This window comes from Pelophylax lessonae (assembly GCF_965119305.1).
Source record: "Pelophylax lessonae genome assembly, chromosome: 6".
NCBI lineage: Eukaryota > Metazoa > Chordata > Amphibia > Anura > Ranidae > Pelophylax > Pelophylax lessonae.
In genome coordinates this window covers 31,504,581-31,521,121 of record NC_138773.1, presented here as the reverse complement: position 1 = coordinate 31,521,121, position 16,541 = coordinate 31,504,581, and the positions used below count along the sequence as shown (strand labels likewise).

The window sequence follows — 16,541 nt, the reverse complement described above, 5'->3', positions numbered from 1 at the left end:
ATATACCTTAACCAAGAGTCTATACCAGCCTTTTTCAACCAGGGTGCCCAGGGGTCCCTTAAGGGTTCTTTAGAGGTGCCTTGGCAAAATGTCTGAAAATTGATCAAAAATTGTATAAAAGCCAGCTTTTTCGTTTTAAAAAAAGCCCCATGTTTTCATTATGCACATTACTTTCTAGACACTGGCATCCTAACAACCAATGACGTCATCAGTTAATAAGGAGGATGTCTGTCTCCTCCAAAGCATCCATGTTTGACCCTTCTCTGGCACCTGGGGTCACATTAACTGAGGGAGAGAAATTGAGTGAGAACAGAAACATTGGAATACTAGTCAGTACCAGTGTGCAAATGTGTATTTGCTTTGGAAGAAAAAAGTCACCTCTAACGTTGGGTGTGCTACGTGTGGCTGTTGCTGCATTATGTAAAACTATTAGAATAGTTTTTACATTTTAGAATGGGGTGCCTTGACTGAAAAAAGGTTGAGAAACACTGGTCTATACAGCAGGAAAAACAAGACAAACCGCCCGCTGCAGCAAAAAGTATGCAGCAAGACTGAGCCCCCATTCACACTTGAGCAATTTGTAGCTTGTAGATTAAAGGTCAAAATCACTCAAAAAGCAAAAAACCTATTGCTTTCAATATCTCTTATTCACATCTGAGCATTCGCTTGTAGCAAAATGCCTGTCACCTAAAAAAGTACATGAACTACTTTTCAGGCAGAATTGAGCATTTGTGTCCCCATGGACTTCAATGGAAAAGTGCAACACAAGCGTTTTTAAGCATTTTGTTGTGCGTTTTCAGCTCAAACAGCAGCTCTCCGCCCCTTTTTGTAAGCTTTCTATTGGCTACATAAAAAACGGCTAGTTGAAAAACACCTAAAAAAACCTGTACAATTGTGAAATCCTGCTGCAAAAAACGCTCAAAAACACTTAAAGTGGTTGTAAACCCTCTCTTGGAAGTTGTTCCTATAGGTAAGCCTTTAAAGCGGAGTTCCGGCCTCAAATACCTTTTTTAACTAAAAATACCCCTATAATATTAATCCATCGCCCCTTACAGAACCGCTATTCTCATACTTACAAGGTGTACAGTATTGGATTTTAGTCAAAATCTAACTTTTAAAAATGCTGTCTGGGCGCGGCCATCTTGGACATGGGCATCTGAAGCCGCAGTGTAATCTGCTGTGTCCTTCTTCCTGATTCCAGGGAGTGTTCTGGGAGTTCTTTCTGATTCCAGCCTCCTGGGAGTGATGACAAACAGCTCCCAGGATGCAATGCAAAGGCGGAAGTGATGTCGGTGGCCGCGGCCACAGAAGGGGGAGAAGGAGGAAGTACAATCAAAAATGCCCTAAAAATAAGGTAAGGGACCCCTGAAAAAAATTAAAAATGCCCAATTGTTGATCAGCATAGCGAGAACTCCAGGAATCACTAAAGTTGCAAAATAGGCCGGAACTCCGCTTTAATAAGGCTTACCTATAGGTACTGTAAATACCTCCTAAACGTGCACCGTTTAGGAGATATTTACTTTTAATGCACCCGATTACGTCATCGGCGCATGCGCTCTGAAGGAACGGCCACCCATAACGTTCCTTCAGAGCCCTGTGCCGTGAACGGCGGCTCCCAAGTTCATAGTTACATAGTTACATAGTTACATAGTTAGTGAGGCTGAAAAAAGACACAAGTCCATCCAGTTCAACCTATGATGTGTGTGTGTTTGCTTTTAACCGTACATTGTATACCCCTGTATGTTGTGGTCTTTAAGGTGTCCATCCAATAGTTTTTTGAAACTATCAATGCTCCCCGCTGATACGACTGCTTGCGGAAGAGAATTCCACATCCTTACCGCTCTTACAGTGAAGAACCCCTTACGCACTTTAAGGTTAAACCGCCTTTCCTCTAGTTTTAGTGAGTGGCCACGTGTCTTATTGTATTCCCTTACTCTAAATAGTTTGTTCCTTATGCTAGGGTCGCCAGTACAGTATTTGTACATTGATATCATATCCCCCCTCAAGCGTCTCTTCTCCAGAGAGAATAGGTTCAGTGCTTGTAGTCTTTCCTCATAGCCGATGTCCTCCATTCCCCTAATTATTTTTGTTGCCCTTCTCTGGACTTTCTCCAGTTCCAGCACATCCTTCCTGAGGACCGGTGCCCAGAACTGGACAGCATACTCCAGATGTGGCCGGACCAGAGTCTTGTAGAGTGGAAGAATAATCTCTTTATTTCTGGAGTGAATCCCCTTTTTTATACAACCCAGTATTCTGTTGGCTTTGCTTGCAGCGGCTTGGCATTGCATGCCACTTCCAAGCCTGTTGTCTACCAGTACCCCCAGGTCCCTTTCCATCCTAGACTCACCCAGAGGTTCCCCCCCTAGTGAGTAGCTTGCTTTCTGGTTTCTGGCCCCCAAGTGCATTACTTTACATTTTTCTACATTAAATCTCATCTGCCATGTAGTTGCCCACCCCGTTATTTTGTTCAGGTCTGCTTGTAAGGTTTCCACATCCTGCATAGAAGATATTGGCATGCCTAATTTAGTATCATCTGCAAATACTGAGATTGTACTAGATATCCCCTCCTCTAGATCATTTATAAATAAATTAAACAGGATTGGTCCCAGGACAGAACCCTGGGGGACCCCACTTTCCACACCCGCCCAATCCGAGTACTCCCCATTAATCACCACCCTCTGTACTCTCCCCTGGAGCCAGTTCTCTATCCAGGTACTCACCTTATGGTCCATACCTATCTTCCTTAGTTTGTACAGTAATCGTTTGTGGGGAACGGTGTCAAAGGCCTTTGCAAAGTCCAGATACACCACATCCACAGACTTACCTTTATCTAAGTGGCAGCTCACTTCATCGTAGAAGGTTAATAGATTGGTTTGGCATGAACGATTTTTCATGAATCCATGCTGACTACTACTTATAATACCGTTTTCATTACTAAAGTCTTGTATGTGGTCCCTTATCATCCCCTCCAAAATTTTGCAGACTACAGATGTTAGGCTGACCGGCCTATAGTTACCCGGGATATATCTCGGCCCCTTTTTAAATATTGGTACCACGTTAGCTTTTTTCCAATCAGCTGGCACCATACCTGTCTGTAAACTATCCTTAAAGATCAAGAATAATGGTCTGGCAATCACCTGACTGAGCTCATTTAGAACCCTTGGGTGCAAGCCATCCGGTCCCGGGGATTTATTTATGTTAAGTTTCTCTAGTTTAGCTCTAAGTCTATCCTCTGTTAGCCATGGCGGCACTTCCTGAGGTGTATTATTTAGTTCGGCCTTACAAGCGGGGTTCGTGTAGCCCCCCGATTCCTTTGTGAAGACTGAAGAAAAGAAATTATTTAACACTTCCGCCTTTTCTCTGTCCTCAGTGGCCATTTTTCCTTTATCATCTTTTATGGGGCCAATGTGTTCTGGCCCCGCTTTCTTACTGTTTATATACTTAAAGAATTTCTTGGGGTTCTTTTTACTCTCCTCCGCTATATGTCTCTCGTGTTCTATTTTAGCCGCCCTGATTTCGTCTTTACATTTCTTATTACACTCTTTGTAATGCTTAAATGCTGCCAATGACCCCTCAGTCTTGTATTTTTTGAAGGCCTTTTCTTTAGCTCTAATATACATTTTTATGTTGGAGTTTAGCCACCCAGGGTTTAGTTTTGCTCTTTTAAATGTATTTCCCTGTGGAATGCACTGGCCCACCCCCTTGTTAAGTATGCTCTTGAAGCACTCCCATTTTTCCTCCGTGTTCTTTGTTCCCAGGGTTCTATCCCATTTGATATTTTCTAGCAGCGAGCGCAGTTTAGGGAAATTGGCTCTTTTGAAATTCAGTGTCCTTATATTACCCTTGTGTTTCCTATTACTGTAAGTTCATGCTCGGGAGTGATGCAATCGCGCCTCCAGCCAATCAGATGGTCAGAGGATGCGAACCAGGAAGCAGGATGGCCAAACATGTCGGCTGTCCTGTCGCTGTGCGGGTGGCACTGCGGGGGGCTTCGTTCTAAGGTAAGTATTTCATAATGAGCTAGTATGCGATGCATACCAGCTCATTATGCCTTTGTCTTACAGGTGTTTTTTTTTTCATGTTTTTGTGCAGAGTTTACTTCCTCTTCAAAAAAAAATCTGTAAAACATGCGTGAAAATGTGACGCTTAGGCGTGAATGTCGTCTTAAAGTGTTTGTACACCCAAAAATCAAGTTCGATAAAACTGCCCCTTTCTGTGTTGTATATGTGTTTTTTTTCTATAAAGAAGTTACAGTATGTGTTACTGTCATTCCTCTGAATTAGCTGGCTGATCCTACCAGTTCCCCCCTTTATGGTTGAAAACTGACCTCGCTAAGTATCTGTGTTAGCGTGGTCAGTTTGCATCCCCTGTCATTACGTTCTGAGATACAGGCAAGCTGTGCTAGAACCAAAATTTAAAAACCCACCAATTTATTCTCTAGGGTCTCTGCTTTAAAATTATAAAATGTTTGGAGGTTGTAAGAAATTTTCTAGCTACAAATTATTGTTACATGTAAATAAAAAGTGTCAGAAAAAAGCCTAGTCATCAAGTGAGTAACCAGAGTGTGATTCCAGAACCAAAAGAAGAAGAGAAATATAAGCAGAAAAAAGTGGTTGAGGGAAAACTTCAAACACTCGCCCAGCGCTCGTGATATCAGAGATATTCCATAAATAATTAAAATCAATTTAAAACATCATATAGTTCACTGATAGCAGCCGCTGTAAAAATTACGAAACCTCAATAAAATGCAATAAATACTAAAAAATTAAATATTTAGCACAAATAGCATTCAGCAGCGCTCAATATGTGCATGCATATTGTTAATCATAAAACATCCTCATGAAATAAATGAGTCTATTCAGTTCAGTCTTTTGTTGGCAAAACAAGTTTCCACAATAAAACGTTGGTACTCCCAGTGCTCCACACATAGATCCGGCGTCCGCCTTCACCACACCATAACCGCCGCTGTCGTCACTTTCCGTACCTAATGACCAATTTTCCCACGAATCGCTATCGCACAGTTCTTCAAGTAACTCCGTTTCGCTGTCGCTGTTTTCCAGTTCGTCTAAAAGCGCTTTTGCACAAAAAGAACGCTTTTTGGACGCCATGGTCGTTCTCTATTTTCCAGGCACAAAGAACTGTAAAAGCACAGGCAGGGCACTGGAAAAGTCACCAGGTGAAATCCTGTGGTGAGATGGGATAATACAGTGTAATCCATTAGGATCACAGCTTTGTATCATCTCATTTGGTGCATTTACATTTTTTTAAAAAGAAAAATTGGGGGGTTCCCCTGGGGTGGGATTTTTTAGGCACAAAGTGATAGAAATCTAAATATAGTTATAATATTTTTATTAAACAAAAATTGAACACGAGATTTGAGTTAAAAACAATTGCAAACATAGGACATTATACCATAACAGTAACCAATCACATTATACAAAGTCCAAAACCCGACACGTTTCGAAGACTGTAGAGCTTCTTCCTCAGGGGTGGCTTTGAGTGGTATTCTGTTAATATAGAATGTAATCAAGGCATCATATATTTGTAAGATAGAATACAATTGTGCCAGTCTATATAACAGACAGTTGAAAAAAAGAATTACAAATGCAATAAAACACTTACATGGTTAACTGTTGAGGAACAGATGATGCTTGCAAAAAATGTTAAAATCAAGGGGTTAAACTGCATTTTTTAATTGCCGCTGGTTCCACCCCACCTGCGTCGCAACGCGGGAGGACAGCGGGGGAGGACAGCGGAGGATCACGAGGAAGGTGAGTTTTAAAATGTAAAACAACAGATTTCCATGCAAAAAAAATTTACCACTTTTAGCACAGAAATCCTGACATAATCAGACTGCCAGGGAGGTTAAGGAATACTTTTCATAAATGTATGTTATAATGCATAAAAGGCTTTATTTAGAGACCCTTAAATCATCTTACAAAATACAAGTAAAGAACAGAAAAATCAGTTATTTTAACCACTTCACGCCCACTTTGAGTTTTTATACCAGGATAATGCCTGCAGCCCGTGGTGCTGTTTTTGGTAACAATTAGTCACTGGATTGCTTTTAAAGGCGGTGGAAGGGGGTCCCCCATCCTGACACCTTCCTGGGCTCTCTTGTCCCACCAGGACTGCAGCTGGCCTGGAACATCCCTGATCATCTCTACAATCTATGAAACTGGAATCGACAAGTATTTCGTCATTTTTTGGTTTCGCTGGTTGTAAACAAGCCATTACTGGTTTGAACAAAGCATCAGATTGAACCGATCCAAAATTGATCCAATGCTTTTAAGGGCAGAGGAGAGATTTGGCGTCTAACAGACCTCAGCTGTAACATTAAAGAGGACCTGTCACTGCTTATTGTTATCTCAAGGGAAGTTTTTTTTCCTTGTGATATCAATAAAAGCAATACGAATTTCTTTCAAAAGGACAGTGTAAAAATAAAAACATTTTTTTATTAAAATAAATAATAAAAAAAAGTTTTAAAGCGCCCCCATGCCCCCATGCCCGCACGGAAAGGCAAACTTACTCATCAGTCCTTCGTCAGTATGTAAACAGCGATGACACCACACATGTGAGAAAGTACTGAAAACATCAGAGTGAGAGCAGTAATTCTAACACTAGACCTCCCGTGTAACTCTAAACTGGTAACCTGTAAAGATATTTAACCACTTGCCGATCAGTCACTGGGACTGTACTGCAGGCAAAGTGGCTCGATTACGTCCAGCAGCGTAGACCTACGTCGCTGGACTCCTCCCCCTGTAGGCGGCGCTCGCGCGCCGCCGGAGGCACGCTCCCGCTGTTTTCAGTCACAGCAGGAGTCGGGCCAGGGGAGGAGTGGCGGTGATTGCTGCAGCTCTTCCCCGATCGTCGGGGAATCGAGTTTGGAGATCCGCCCGCTTGTGTAAACAGAGCAGGCGGATCTCCTAAGTGACAAACAGTGACAGATTGCAGGGTTCAGCATAGCTGAACCTGCGATCTGTCCTTGTGTCACTCACTCACCTCCCCCCACACACGTCAGTAAGCACCAGGCATACATTAACCCCTCCCTCTCCAATAAAATTAACCCCTTCCCTGCCAGTGTCATTTTTACAGTAACAGTGCATATTTATAGCACTGATTACTGTAGTAATGTCATTGGTACCCCCAAAAGTGTCAAAAATGTCAGTCAAGGGTCCGATCTGTCCGCCGCAATGTCGCAGTCCCGAAAAAAAAACGCAGATCACCGCCATTACTCGTTAAAAAGAAAACTCCAAAAATGACAGAAATCTTTCCCTTACTTAGTAAACGCAATAACTTTTGCGCAAACCAATCAAAATACGCTTATTGTGATTTTTTTTTGCCAAACATAGGTAGCAGAAAACAAATTGGCCAAAAATTAAAAAAAATTTGATTTTTACATTTTTTTGGGGGGGAATTTCATATAAAAAAATGTTAAAAATATTGTTATTTTTTCAAAATAAACGCTCTTTTTTTGTTTATAGCGCAAAAAGTAAAAATCGCACAGGTGATCAAATACCACCAAAAGAAAGCTCTGTTTGTGGGAAAAAAAGGACGTAAATTTTGTTTGGGTACGGCGTCGAACGACCACGCAATTGTCAGTTAAATTCGCAAAGTGCCAAATCGCAAAAAGTGGCCCAGACATAAGACAGCAAAATCCTCCGGTGGTAAAGTGGTTAAAGCTCTATCAAAAAGAGAAGGGAAATATTCTTAGGACTTTAATGGGTGCATATTTACGCTTTGTACTAATACATCCAATAACGGATAAATCATGTTAAAATATATATAAATTTTATTAACGTATCACATTTAAAATTAGATACACAGATATGTAGACAAAACGAGCTGATTGTAAATGCCAAGTACAAACATGATACATGAATTGATCCTTTACGCTAGAACATTTTGACCGGTTTCAGAGAGACGGCTTCTTCAGAAAATGTGCGTAAGTATGGATCCCACTATTAAATGAACATATATATGTGTCAAAAAAACATGTATAATTAGAATTTAAATCACTTCCAAAGAATAATATAATGTATGTAGTTTGTCGTCCTTCTAGGGCCGTGCACAATTTTAAAGTGTGGCATGTTTGGTATCTATTTTCTCTGCGTAGCATCATCTTTTATATTTTACCCAACAATCGGGTATTATATTGTGCTTTTGTACATTAAAATCCATTAAAGTGTATGTTTGCCAAAAAAATAATTGTTTGTATGACATAAAAAATTGCAACACTCCCCATTTTGTTCTCTAGGGCCTTCAATTTAAAAAAAATATATACAATATATATACAGTATACTGTTTGGGAGTTCTAAGTAATTTTCTAGCAAAAAATAGTTTTTTACATGTAAGACCCGGTTCACACTGATGCGAGTGCCGGGTTCGCATGTAATGTCGGAGCCCACTGCTCCGACATTACATGCGATCAGCTGTGCGGTGCGAGTTTCAGCCATACAGTTTGTATGGCTAAATTCGCATCGCACCCGGTGCAAACACGCACAGGAGGCATTTTTGCAGCCGCATCAGGATCGGATCGCACAGCGGTTCACACTTGTGCGATCCCATCCTGTGCGAACTGCACGATCGCACTGCGATATGCGATCAAACTGGGGGTGTCGTTAAGATTACATTGACACCCCCAGCGTATCGCATATGGCAGTGTGAACTGCCGGGGGTGCGTGTGCGATGCGGGAACAGGCTGCGAATTCGCAGCCTTCCCGCATCGCAATAGTGTGACCCGAGCCTAAGTGTCAAAAAGGCCTGGACTTCAAGTGGATAAATACCCACTTACAGTGTTTTTTCTTTCAATATTTTTTTTTTTTTTTTTATTCACTTGGTTTGTAACTGGTGTACTTTTATTTTGTGTGAGCTTTCCCCCCCTCCTCTTGTCCAATCAGAAGCTGGGAATTCACACTACATAACATTATGTGACATCACAGGGGCACAAGGAGGCCACAGAACAGATGCAGGGCTAACATCTTGGAACCCAAAGTGGGTTTAAAGGTGCTGCCATAGGCAGTTGGGAACATAATGTCCAAGTAGCACCCACAAAGTCTAGACTGCTTATAGAGGGCAACATATATCCACCAATGGGTGCACATGAGGTCTTATTCAGTATGGCCCTGCAAGAGGACAATGATGACATCTTATACCCAATGCAGCCAATTAGATGTGAGTTTACCTGGTAGTCAGCTACCTTACCAAGGCAAAGATGGCACATCAGAAATCTCTGCACTGCTAAACTGTATAAATAATGAAGCATATACAATTGTGTATTGACAATTGAAAATTCTGGTGTCAGATAGCATAAGATAGCATGCCGGTGCAGAGAAACTAATGCCTGTGCTTCTCTCTTTTTTTTCTTTTTCAGCGAGAGGTTTTAGCGGGACAGAGAAGCCCAAGGAGGAACCACAACCTACTGCAGAGGGTGAGTGATATAAGAGTAGGTCCTTTCACCAATTATTTTGTAGTAGAGGCTTCTTTTTATAGGACTTAACAAATGCAGATAGGTTGGTGTAGTTAGCTAATAGATGCACATTACCACTAGGGATGATCGAACTTTTGAAAAGTTTGGTTCGACCAGAACACCCGAATTTCCCAAAAGTTCGGTTCGGATTCCAAAACCCCATTGAAATCAATGGGACCCGAACTTCTGGAATCAAAAAACACCATTTTGAAGCCCTAAAACCCAATAAATGCCCCTAAAAGGTGCCTAGGGTTCTGAGTCATGCCCCAGGGACTATGAATCAGGCAAAAAAAAGTTCTTAAAAATTGTCGTTTTTGATATATATATATATGGATATATGTATACCCCTAACCCAGAATCTGCATAGTGGGGTCACCCTGACATGGCAGAGTCAGTTCACCCTTAACTACACTACGGTCACCCTGACATGGCAGAGTCAGTTCACCCTTAACTACACTACGGTCACCCTGACATGGCAGAGTCAGGTCACCTAAACTACACTACGGTCACCCTGACATGGCAGAGTCAGGTCACCCTAAACTACACTACGGTCACCCTGAGACTTAAAGCTATCCCTACAAAAACTAGATTATTGAATCTAACTATAGTGGTATATAGTACCCTAACTACACTGCATATCCCTTTCCTCACACTAATAATTGCAAAATGACACTGGAGCAACACAAATGCTTCCACTCTCTCCCACAGTCTGTGTATTACAGTGCTAGAGTTTTGGCGGGGCTATGTTATATACTGGGGGGCGTACGGGGGGCGTATTCACTCCTCATTGGGCTCTGGACCCCGTAGTCACTCCAATCACATTTTACTGATGTTTCTGGGCCAATCATGGGCTTTTAAAGCCCAGTTCCTGTCCCATTGCATTTTGGGCGGTTCTGGTGGCCGAATTCCGAACTTTTACCGCAAAAAGTTCGTAATTCGGCCGAATTTCGAACACCCAATGTACGGGTCGAACCGATGGTCGACCCGAACTGTTCGATCATCCCTAATTACCACATCCCAAAAATAGTACAACAGAAAGTGAAAAAGTCCCACAGGGTTTTTTTTAGACATAGGCCAACCAGAAAAACAAAAAAGTAGTAATAGAAAAGATAGAAAGTGTATAAAATCAAGAATTTTTATTCAGAAATCCAACATGAGTAAAAATGGTAAATCATATTACCCAATTATAATGTATAAAAATTAAAGTAGACAGGTCCCTCAATCGTGTCCATTTATAATGATCTCATGGGCTCAGTGTAATATTTATTACAGGTACTTATATAGTATTGTTGGCTTACATATACACAGTATCTCACAAAAGTGAGTACACCCCTCACATTTTTGTAAATATTTTATATCTTTTCATGTGACAACACTGAAGAAATGACACTTTGCTACAATGTAAAGTAGTGAATGTACAGCTTGTATAACAGTGTAAATTTGCTGTCCCCTCAAAATAACTCCACACACAGCCATTAATGTCTAAACCGCTGGCAACAAAAGTGAATACACCGCTAAGTGCAAATGTCCAAATTGGGCCCAATTAGCCATTTTCCCTCCCTGGTGTCATGTGACTCGTTAGTCCCCAGGTGTGAATTGGGAGCAGGTGTGCTAAATTTGGTGTTATCGCTCTCACTCTCTCATACTGGTCACTGGAAGTCTAACATGGCACCTCATGGCAAAGAACTCTCTACTTTATGTAGATTACTCTACATAAAGATGGCCTAGGCTATAAGACGATTGCCAAGACCCTGAAACTGAGCTGTAGCACAGTGGCCAAGACCATACAGTGGTTTAACAGGGCAGGTTCTACTCAGAACAGGCCTCGCCATGGTCGACCAAAGAAGTTGAGTGCACGTGCTCAGCGTCATATTCTAAGGTTGTCTTTGGGAAATAGACGTACAAGTGCTGCCAGCATTGCTGCAGAAGTTGAAGGGGTGGGGGGCAGCCTGTCAGTGCTCAGACCATACTTTGCACACTGCATCAAATTGGTCTGCATGGCTGTCCTCCCAGAAGAAAGCCTCTTCCAAAGATGATGCACAAGAAAGCCCGCAAACAGTTTGCTGAAGACAAGCAGACTAAGGACAGGGATTACTGGAACCATGTCCAGTGATCTGATGAGACCAAGAAAAACTTATTTGGTTCAGATGGCGTCAAGTGTGTGTGGCGGCAACCAGGTGAGGAGTACAAAGACAAGTGTGTCTTGCCTAAAGTTAAGCATGGTGGTGGGAGTGTCATGGTCTAGTGCTGAATTAATGCTGTTGGCACTGGGGGGCTACAGTTCATTGAGGGAACCAGGAATGGCAACATGTACTGTGTTATACTGAAGAAGAGCATGATCCCCTCCCTTTGAAGACTGGGCCAACAACCCTAAACACACCTCCAAGACGACCACTGTCTTGCTAAAGAAGCTGAGTGTAAAGGTTATAGACCAGCCAAGCATGTCTCCAGACCTAAACCCTATTGAGCATCTTAAGGGCATGCTCAAATGGTAGGTGGAGGAGCGCAAGGTCTCTAGCCACCAGCTCCATGGTGTCATTATGGAGGAGTGGAAGAGGACTCCAGTGGCAACCTGTGAAGCTCTGGTGAACTCCATGCCCAAGAGGGTTAAGGCAGTGCTGGAAAATAATGGTGGCCACACAAAATATTCACACTTTGGGCATAATTTGGGCATTGTCACTTAGGGGTGTACTCACTTTTGTTGCCAGCGGTTTAGACATTAATGGCTGTGTGTTGAGTTATTTTGAGGGGACAGCAAATTTACACTGTTATACAAGCTGTACACTCGCTACTTTACATTGTAGCAAAGTGTCATTTCTTCAGTGTTTTCACATGAAAAGAGATAATAAAATATTTACAAAAATGTTAGGGGTGTACTCACTTTTGTGAGATACTGTATGTAACGGAGCTCCAATACCCAGCCTAGGTATCTCCGCTGTATAATCCTTGAAGCTGAGGAAGTACTAAAATATCCAAGGTAAAATCCCCCCCAGTAACTGGACGACACACAGTTCTGGGAGTCAAACTAGAATGAATTGTTTATTGAAAAACACCAGAGATCTACACTCTGCCAAAACCCCTCCCTCTTCGAGCCATTCCACACACACACATCCCATAATAACCTTACAAGGCAGACAGGAACAATAGGACAATGGAATGCAGGTATTCACAATAACAAACCCCACCCCACTAGCATGGGTCTATGAAACACTTCTGCCCTATTCTAGCAATCTGCATCCCCACACATCTCCTGAGGGACACTGCTCAGAAATATTATGGTCCTAAGTGAAATAGTCCCTCACTCTTTCAACCCAAACCACACTCTGTGTTTATTCGGCTACACTGTATATTGCACATTCACATCAGTCCCTACCCACATGGTGCTTACAATCTAAGGTCCCTACTACGGCCAATTTAGACAGAAGCCAATTAACTTATCAGCATGTCTTTGGAGTGTGGGAGGAAACATGCAAAATCCAGGCACATAGTGTCATGGTTGGGATTTGAGCCAACGACCCCAGAGTTGGTAGGCGAAAGTGCTAACCTCTTGTTCAGTGACCACATTTCTCTGGTCTTCAGCTGACAGTTATCCCTGGCCTTGTCCCTGATATAACAGCCTGTCCCTGTTTGGTTGGAGTCCCCAACTGTTTCAACCCTGACAGTACTGGTCAGATAATTATACTGCCATTGAGGTGGATGGTGTTATTCAACCAGGCAATACTTTGCATTGGCCCAACATATGGTACAGAGGTTTGTTGGACCTGTCACTAGACCCCTCTGCCCAAACTTCTTAAAGTAAGTTCTGGCTGGCTCTACACCCCTCACCACGCACTATTAAATGACAAAAGTCAAAGCAAACCACCCAGATTGGCTACAAATTTGGTTTGGCACAAAATTATTAAGTCAGCCCTATACACCATTTCAATATCTGAGCAATTTCTTTTCTGTCAGCCTTTCTTTCACGTTTCTGATTCCAAAAGTTTGTGGCAGCTAACATGTTTAAAGAAAGAGTCCAGAACCAGCGACCTGTATATTCATTTTAAAATAATTCCATTGATGTATTTTGAGTGTATTGGGATCCCTCATTAAATCTTCAATACTGCCTGCAACTTCGTCATTGGGATCTCTCCTTTTCTACAGACAATCCACTGAAGCTATGTAGTGCTGATAGCAGACATTAGGGACTGTGCATACAAATGCTTGATACAGTGTTACATAGTTACATAGTAGGTGAGGTTGAATAAAGACAATAGTCCATCTAGTTCAACCTGTGTAGGTGTGTGTGGCTGTAATCATCTCACATAGCCCTGAATGTTCTGATTCTTGAGATGTAAGTCTAAGATTCTTTTGAAAGCCACCATACTTCCCGCAGAAACCACCTCTTGTGGTAGAGAATTCCACAATCTTGTTGCCCTAACAGTAAAGAACCCCCCACGTTGCCTGAGGTTAAAACGCCTCTCCTCTAATCGCATTGTATGCCCTCGAGTCCTCATGCAATCCTTTCGACTGAATAGCTTTTTGTCTGTGCTGAGATCACCATTGAGATATTTATAAATTGCTATCATGTCCCCTCTCAGGTGTCTCTTCTCCAGGGAGAATAAATCAAGCAATTGCAGACGCTCTTCATAATTAAGGTCCTCCAATCCCCTAATTAGTTTAGTTGCCCTTCTCTGGACTCTCTCCAGCTCCAACACATCCCTCCTGAGGACTGGCGACCAGAACTGGACAGAATACTCCAGATGTGGTCGGACCAGAGTTTTATAAAGTGGTAGGATTATAGTCTTATCTCTGGAATACATCCCTTTCTTTATGCATGCTAATATTCTGCCGGCTTTGGCAGCTGCCGCTTGACATTGCATGCTATTGCCTAGTCTATCATCAACCAAGACTCCCAGATCTTTCTCCATTTTTGATTCCCCCAAGGGTTCCCCTCCTAACGTGTATTGTGCTTTTATGTTTTTAGTCCCCAAGTGCAAAACCTTACACTTCTCCACATTAAACCTCATTTGCCATGTCGTTGCCCACTCCATTATTTTGTCCAGGTCATTCTGTAGGATATCTGCTTCATGCTGTGCAGTTATTGCCCTGCCCAATTTTGTGTCATCTGCAAAAACTGATATGGAACTACTGATCCCGTCCTCAATGCTGTTTATGAATACATTGAACAAGGTTGGTCCTAGGACTGAGCCTTGGGGGACCCCGCTTACTACCTCAGACCAGTCTGAATATACGCTGTTTATTACCACCCTTTGGACACGCCCTTTTAGCCAGTTCCGTATCCAAGAGCCAACCCTGCGGTCAATGCCTGCAGACCTTATTTTATAAATTAAGCGCTTATGGGGAACTGTATCAAACGCCTTGGCGAAATCTAGGTACACCACATCCACTGGTCTGCCCCTATCTAGCTCACAGCTCACCTCCTCGTAGAATGCTAAGAGATTGGTTTGACAAGAACGCCCATTTGTAAAGTGATAGGAAGTGCAATCCTGATAGAACCCCTACAAATGTGTAGAACCCGCCATGTAGAACCCGCGGGAGACAATGGGCTTCAGTAGGACTAGCAAGGCAATTTCTTTCCAGTGTAATATTCAAACAAGGTAAAACCACTAATAGATAATTCTCACAAAAAATCACCTTTGTTTTGTAAAGTTTTGTGAATATTTTTCTTTCGGATTACAGCTTCCTCCCCTTCTGCTCCAGAGCCCCAGGAGAGGCACCACTCATTTAAAAGGGAGGCAGTGGGAGGCTGTGTTGTCTGCTAACTGATGAACTATATGACACCATACTAGCTGAAAACATTTCCCAGAAGCAGATGAAGAAACTTTACACGTTCCTCAGGGGCTGGTCTGAATTTGATAAGCATACACTCTATGCAATCCTAAAGGAAATCCTAAAGTAAAAAAAAAACTCACTTGACCAAAGCTCTGGAGCAGTCCCAAACAGTTTCTGAAAGTTACATCACAGATGGAACACAATCTACAAGGATTATTAAACCCAGGAACAAAAATGTAATATATTTCAGCTTCCCAGTCCATAGATGAGGTGGCTGCTTTTGTTTTCTTTTATCAGGCTAAGAACATTTTCTGCAAGTACAAGAAAATTCCCGTTGATCCTGCCAGAATTCAAGGGTCCTTCATGTAGACTGAACTCTCAGCCACCTTCCCTGCTATCTTCTGTAAACCACAACATCTTTTTTCTTATTTAAGGGAGAAGGGTATTGGGTGTTGGGTTCGTAAGTTGCAATATATTACCTTTCTTGAGAGTTTAGATACCTTTTTAAAGATGAACTGCAGCCAAAAAAACATTTAAAGTCTATCTACAGTTAAAACCTATTTTATGTAGTTTTGGATAGAGTAGGAGATGGTTTAAAATTCCTGTGTTTTCGTTATTTGCTGTTTCCGTCCCACTGGGCAGATTAATCATTCACTTCTTGTCCCAGAGAAACAACAGAAAGTGAAAGGAAATCTCCACAAAGTTTGGGGAAATACCATAGTTGCCAACATTTGAAAAACATTTCCAGGGACACTTTGCAGCACAGCTATCAATTATTTACCACACCCACTTCCCTGAAGCTCCGCCCACTCCACATAATTAATCTCTGCCTACTTATTCGATTATAGGGTCTACTCAATAAAGAGAGAATTACAGGGAATTGAAAAGGGAATTTCAAACTTAAGGCCAAAGTAGCAGAGTTGGAATAATTCTCCCATTCAGCTGCACTACTTCTGCCTAAAGTTTAAAATTCTCATCACAATTCCCTGCAATTCTAAAGTGTCAAATGTGCTCAGGTGTGACCATAGAAAAATAAAGTGCAAGGTGTAAATAAGTATGATAAAACTTAATTATACTATGTCGGCCCACAACCATTTTGTTTACAGGCAGCGGCTACCCGTAACGGGCATTTACGGGCAGCCGGATTAACGTCCGCTTGCCGGGTCAATGTAAATTACCTGGGACAGGCTCCTATTTGCCAGGACTGTCCCGGCAAAAACAGGACAGTTGGCAAGTATGGGAAATTCTGTTTTGAACATTTGTCACCATAAAAAATGCCCCCACTGGATATTTGTCCTCT

General features: G+C 42.1%; 2 protein-coding genes across 2 annotated transcripts in view; both read left to right on the top strand.

Moving 5' to 3' along the window:
* Positions 1–15,180, top strand: part of LOC309557570 (apoptosis-associated speck-like protein containing a CARD) — a 34,446-nt gene extending 19,266 nt beyond the window's left edge. Inside the window, exon 3 of the mRNA XM_082260357.1 lies at positions 15,149–15,180. The gene's annotated coding sequence lies outside the window, so the exon portion shown is untranslated. The remainder of the gene's footprint in view (positions 1–15,148) is intronic.
* The window catches only part of LOC309557569 (uncharacterized protein), a gene marked incomplete at its 5' end in the record, with an annotated part of 604,667 nt that overhangs the window by 5,168 nt on the left and 582,958 nt on the right, over positions 1–16,541 (top strand). The window lies entirely within an intron of this gene.